The sequence below is a fragment of the Mirounga leonina genome, unplaced genomic scaffold, assembly GCF_011800145.1.
Source record: "Mirounga leonina isolate KUSES-001 unplaced genomic scaffold, KU_Mleo_1.0 Mir_91523, whole genome shotgun sequence".
Classification (NCBI taxonomy): Eukaryota; Metazoa; Chordata; class Mammalia; order Carnivora; family Phocidae; genus Mirounga; species Mirounga leonina.
This window is the reverse complement of record NW_023270843.1, coordinates 7,235-13,435: the sequence shown is the minus strand read 5'-3', so window position 1 is coordinate 13,435 and position 6,201 is coordinate 7,235.

The window sequence follows — 6,201 nt, the reverse complement described above, 5'->3', positions numbered from 1 at the left end:
TGTATAAGGGTCATGATTTTACTCTGTTTGAAAATATCTTCTGGGGGCACCTGGGTGGCTCAGTCGGTTAAGCATCCAACTCTTGATTTCGGCTCAGGTCATGATCTCAGGGTCATAAGATCACACCCTGTGTCAGGCTCCATGGAGCCTGCTTCTCGGGTGCTCCCAACCCCGCTCACACATGCTCGCGCGCTCTCTCTCAAAACTATCTTCTGTTTTGAAGGTCACACTGATATGCCCAGTGGGTTCACCTGTGAAAGCAGGTAAAAATTCATAGACATAGAAGTGTCCCTCATTCTCAGTTGATACCCAGAAGTGTCTTGTTTCTCCTAGGTGAATCCGAAGTACAGACAGTACTTTGGTGATTTTGGTTTTCTATTTTAAATTTTTAATAATTGTAATTTTCTTCTCTAACTTTGTGCTTCTCTTGCTTTTGTTTTTCCAAATCTGGTTCAGTTCTGACGGGTTTGTTTATAAGATTTTCAGAAAGAGCTCCTGGGTCCTTCAGAGTCAAAGGTTACATTGAAGCCATCAGAGGTTAGTTTGTTCTCTGTGAAAAAGGCTGTTTGGTTGGAGAGTTCATCGGCTCTTGACAAGAGGTTATACAAGATTACTCTTCACCTTTATTAGCTTCCTGCGGCTGCTGGAACAAATCGCCACAAACTCTGTGGCTTCCAACAATGCACATCTATTCTCTTTTAGGCCATAAATTGGAATCAGTTTCACCAGGCTAAAATCGAGGTGTGGACAGGGTCGTGTGACCTTTGAAAGCTCTAGGGTAGATAGAAGCCATTTCCTTGCCTTCTCCAGCTTCTAGAGCTGAATTCTTTGCATTCCTTGGCTGATGGCTTCTTCTATCTTCAAAGCCAGCACTGCTGCATCTTGCTTCAGTTGTCACATTGCCTTTTGCTTTTGTCTTCACATTTCCCTTTGCTTCCTTCTTATAAGGGCACTTTGATTCTAGGGCCAACCACGATTACCCAGGATAATCTTCCCACCTAGCTTTCTTTTTTTTTTTTTTTTAAAGATTTTATTTATTTATTTGACAGAGAGACACAGCGAGAGCGTGAGCACAAGCAGGGAGAGCTGCAGAGGGAGATGGAGAAGCAGACTCCCCACTGAGCAGGAAGCTCGATGTGGGGCTCGATCCCAGGACCCTGGGATCATGACCTGAGCCGGAGGCAGATGCTTAACGACTGAGCCACCCAGGTGTCCCAAAACTGACTTTGGTTTTAAATTGATTTCTCACAGAGCCCCTGAAAAATCAAAGATTTATTTTTTCACATTATGAAAAAGAAGTGCTAGAAATAATTAGATTTATTGGACATAGCATTACTGATGAATTGCACAGAAAATTCCCAAATCAAAAGACGTGCTCAGACTTCCCTAGGTTAAATATTAATACAGAAAATATTAATATAAGTGTTTTAAATGTTTTATACTGTATGGGCAGTTTCTAGAGACTTTTCAGTGGCCTTACCGTCCATGAGATGTTTCTAATTATCAAAGTCCTGCTGGTGATTTAGGCAACAAAACTATAGTATTATCAGCCATCATTTCAGTTAATACTTTGAAATATCTGGCTGCAACCTTCCTTATAAAATTTCAATTCAGCATCTTCTAGGCCAGTGCTTTTTGACAAAGGATACACATCAAACCTACCTATAGTAATGGTTAAATTTTAGGTGTCAACTTTGCTAGGCTATGGTGCCCAGTCATTTGACCAAACGCAAGTCTAGATGTGGCTGTGCAGATACTTTTCAGATGAGATTAACATCTACAATCAGTTTACTATAAGAAAAAGAAATTAGCATCATACAATCAGTTGAAAGTCTAAAGAGAAAAAACTGGGGTTTCTTGGAGGAGAATTTGGCCATACTGTAACACAGAAATCTGGCTAGAGTTTCTAGCCTGTTGACCTACCTTACAGAACCAGGATTTGTCAGACCAGATAACTGCATGAACCAATCATATTCATTCACACACACACACACACACACACACATATCCTATTGGTTCAGTTTTTTTTCTGCAGAACTCTAATACACCAATGGGATTTTATTAAAATCCTTAAGTCTAGGACCTATTCCATACTTTCTTGAAAAAGCGTCACATCATTACACTTTATAGACACTGGGTCAAAACCTCTTTTCCTGTTTTGTCATTGTCATCTTTTACACATGACAAAAAAAGGTGATTTCACCTGTAGCTGCAGTATTGTTATGCCCTCACACAAAATTTTTACTTACAAAAATTATCAATAAGTTAATCTCAGCCGCAAGTATCTGTCTCCTCCAGTTTGTTGTCTGCTTTACATTGATGCTTCTCTGAAGGTGCTATAATCATCTATAGCCCAGAGACTGTGTCCTCAACAAATAAGGATGGTCTCAGAACCCCATAAAAAAGACCGTAACTTCAAGACACCTCAAGAATAAACTTTTAAGCACAAGCTTCTGATGTCATCACATAATCACTTTTAAGACCCTGTCAGTGGACAGAGTGAGAATTTCAAGAACACCTTATTTGAGAAGGAGATGGGTTCATGACACAGCTATCACAAATGTTCTGTGGAACAAGACCAAGATTTGCAAAGTTTAAAGACCTGTACCAGAAAATCAGTCCTTTGATCCTAACCTGTCTGGTCTTTTCCCAATAAAACAGAAGTGAAAGTTCTTTTTTTTTTTTTTTTAAAGATTTTATTTATTTATTTGAGAGAGAGAGAATGAGAGACAGAGAGCAAGAGAGGGAAGAGGGTCAGAGGGAGAAGCAGACCCCCCGCTGAGCAGGGAGCCCGATGTGGGACTCGATCCCGGGACTCCAGGATCATGACCTGAGCCGAAGGCAGTCGCTTAACCAACTGAGCCACCCAGGCGCCCCAGAAGTGAAAGTTCTTGAGAGCGAGCTGTTGCTTGTGCTTTCCTAGAAGTCCCAGAGACCCTAACATCCCTGTATTGAAGAGATTAGCTTCTTTATCCCAGAGGAGAACATTAAACACTCTCTATCTTCAGGCTCATTTCTTAGGATACAGTAGCAGAGGAGGCTCAGCAAGAGGTACCAGAACACGACAGTCATATTTGCTGCTCTACCCACTTGCCATGTGACGTTGGGAGAGTTGGGTATCATCTCTGGGTCAAAGTGGCCTCAGCTGTAAAATGGAGACCCTAAGAAAGAATCCCTGTCCTCCATGCCCCATCTCCCCACTGTCAGTATGGACTTTCCTTAGGAAAACCTCAGACTGGCAATTGCACACCTTGAGTAGACCTCTGAAACAATTTAGTCCAACCGCCTCATCTGGCAGCTGTGGAAGCTGATGTGCACCCCCCCCCCAGGTAAACCACACCTATGGGAGACCAGAACCCAGCTTTCCTCCCTCTTCTGTCACTATTCTGTCCCAATATGTCATGAACACTCTCTTCTCTACAGCTGAGTTGGTCAATTGCTTTCTTCCTACATGGCAGAAGCCCAATATCCCATGACCACAGTATGTAACCTGCCTCCCTGCTGCAAACTGGTTTCCTTTAGATTTTGCTTAAACAGATGAAGTTTAGAGATATTTTCCCCACAGTGATTCTAGAATACTAAATATATGACAGACCAATCTGTTTTCATGAAGGACTCTGAAGCAGAAACACTGAATGAAACATCAAATTCACATCCTATTCCTTGCCTTTCCCTAGATTTGAAACTACACTCTTTAAAGAAGAAAAGAAAAGAAAATTCACTCTGACAGTGCTATTCAAATGTGATGTGGGGGTTGATGTAGGCCATGAAATTATTGGTTACCAATCAGCTGCAGTGGGCTGGGAGATGGCCAGCATTTAGTGACCTTTAAAGCAATCAGGTTTTGCCATAACATTTAAATGAGCGGAGTCTTCTTACTGAACAGAGTTTATACTAGTTCAGATGTTGCTGAACTCGGGTAGAGTCAAATGTGAACTCCGCTGTAGTCCTACTAAACATGACCATTTGTCAGCTCACAATGAATTTGCACAACAGATAGCAAGGATAATTTTGAAGAGCACTATGCTGTTCTAATTTACTGAAGGAGAGAATATCATCCTTCAGAAAACTGTGGTTTTACAATTAAATTACGATGGGGATAATGAACTCAAGGAACTTGAAGAGCCAAGTGAGTACTGTAAATGAGTGAAGTGGGTCATACATGAGATACAGCAGGGAAGGGTGAGCACTGGGGCAAACCAGAGAGACCCAGTATTAATGGGACACTAGCCAGTCATCTTCATCTGACATACACATGTATGCCCAGACATTGTGATTTCATCAGAGAGGCCAGTAATTGAGGTTTTCAGGTTAAAAGTTCTTGATTTTAAATGCTGGCAGCTGATTAATTTTCCTTTAAAAACACCATTGTAGGCCTAATGATCCCATCTGCCACCTCCAGTATGTCTGTGAGCAGCTACTTCGTAATTGGTTCTTTAGGCAAATGATTTATTGATGTTCATAGATAGTCCTCTCATTCTTGAATCCTATTTTGGGACTCCAAAGGCCCTTTCTAAATAGTTGGGTGGTCTCCCTCTGACCACTTCCTGTAGGATCTGTCAGATTCAGGGACTAAGAGCCTGGGCCTTCAAACACCTCTGTTCCCAAAGGCTGTTCTCAGTAAGAGGCCAGCCTAGCATCCAGGCCTTGTGCTCATGCCTCCCCAAGGCCCACGACCCTCCAGGTTCCCCTCAGGCTTGACTTTTGGGCTCATCTCTTCTCACACATTATGCTTTCTGCTCTGCTGACCATGTCTGGCCCCCAGCCTGTCCCAATACTGTCTCTGATCACAGACCTGGCTTGGCAGCCATATCCTCCCCAGACCATCCCTACTCACTCCAGTTTCAGCTTTCCACTCCAACAGGGAACTAGTCATCAGTGGTGTCTTCTCTCCAGGTCCCAAGCTAAAGCTAATCATTCCTCACCATCCCCCACCTCCCACTTTTTGGAAATGCACAAAGGCCCTAAACTCAGGTGGCTCATTCTTTCCCAAGCGCAGTGATTCTCAGTCTCTGCCCGCCTTCCTCCCCTGAGTGTAGGATTCCTGTGCCCATGTAGGAGGGGGACATGGCAGGGTGCTGCATTTACACCCATGCTCTGCTGATCATGGCCCCCATGTTTTCTGGGAAACCCGCAAACACAGCGGAAGCACAGTCTTTAAAGGGATGGCAGCACAGCCCTGCCCGATTCTCCTATGCCCTCGTGACTGCAGAGGGCTTGCCAACATAAGGTCCCTAAGGCTCAAACTCCAAACTCCGCCTTGGACGTCGGATAATCTGAGCGAGCCCAGGAAGCCTGGCTCCCTACACATGTCACAGTGACCATTACTGTCGACGACTGCACGGACCGTGAGGTGACCGCCTGACCATACAGGTCTGCTAAGCCGACATAATTTATGCAACTACTCTCACATCTCTGGCCTTTAACGAATTCCTCCTTAGTTGTGCCTTCTGGTGAAGGACCCAGGGGACTATTTTGCACTAAAACAAGCCACTGCCGGGGTGCCTGGGTGGCTCAGTCGTTAAGCGTCTGCCTTCAGCTCAGGTCAAGATCCCAGGGTCCTGGGATCGAGCCCCGCATCAGGCTCCCTGCTCAGCGGGAGGCCTGCTTCTCCCTCTCCCACTCCCCCTGCTTGTGTTCCCTCTCTCGTGGTCTCTTTCTGTCAAATAAATAAGTAAATAAAACATCTTAAAAAAAAAGATTTAAAACAAGCCACTGCCATAAGCCAAAATCAACAGCTTCTACAAATCAGCTATTTAACCAACATATCAAGATCTTAGCATAATGATTGATTCCCTGGCATTACCCACCCTGGAGGCACTCCCTGTTGGCTGAAGGACATTGGAATATGAGAAACCATGCCCTGGACACAAAGATGCTCCGCTTCAGGGATGGGGTGGCGATGCTGGGGCTATCCTGTGATCAGATGAAGGAGAATCTCACCTGCAGCTGCTCGGAGAGGCCTGCTGGCTACTCAGATGAACAGAAGAGTAACTGTTGAGTTTGGCTAAGGCTAGGAGGGCTTCCTGGCTCTCCATAACAAATGACAACTTTGTGGGTTGGACATCCTGACAGTGAGGTTTCTGAAAATACTGGATTGAATGGCATTACGGAGCAAGAAAAGTTTCTTGGATTTATACAAGCGCATATTCCAATGAGCTCTAAACACAACCCTGACACTGTTATTGTCAGGACACTCCT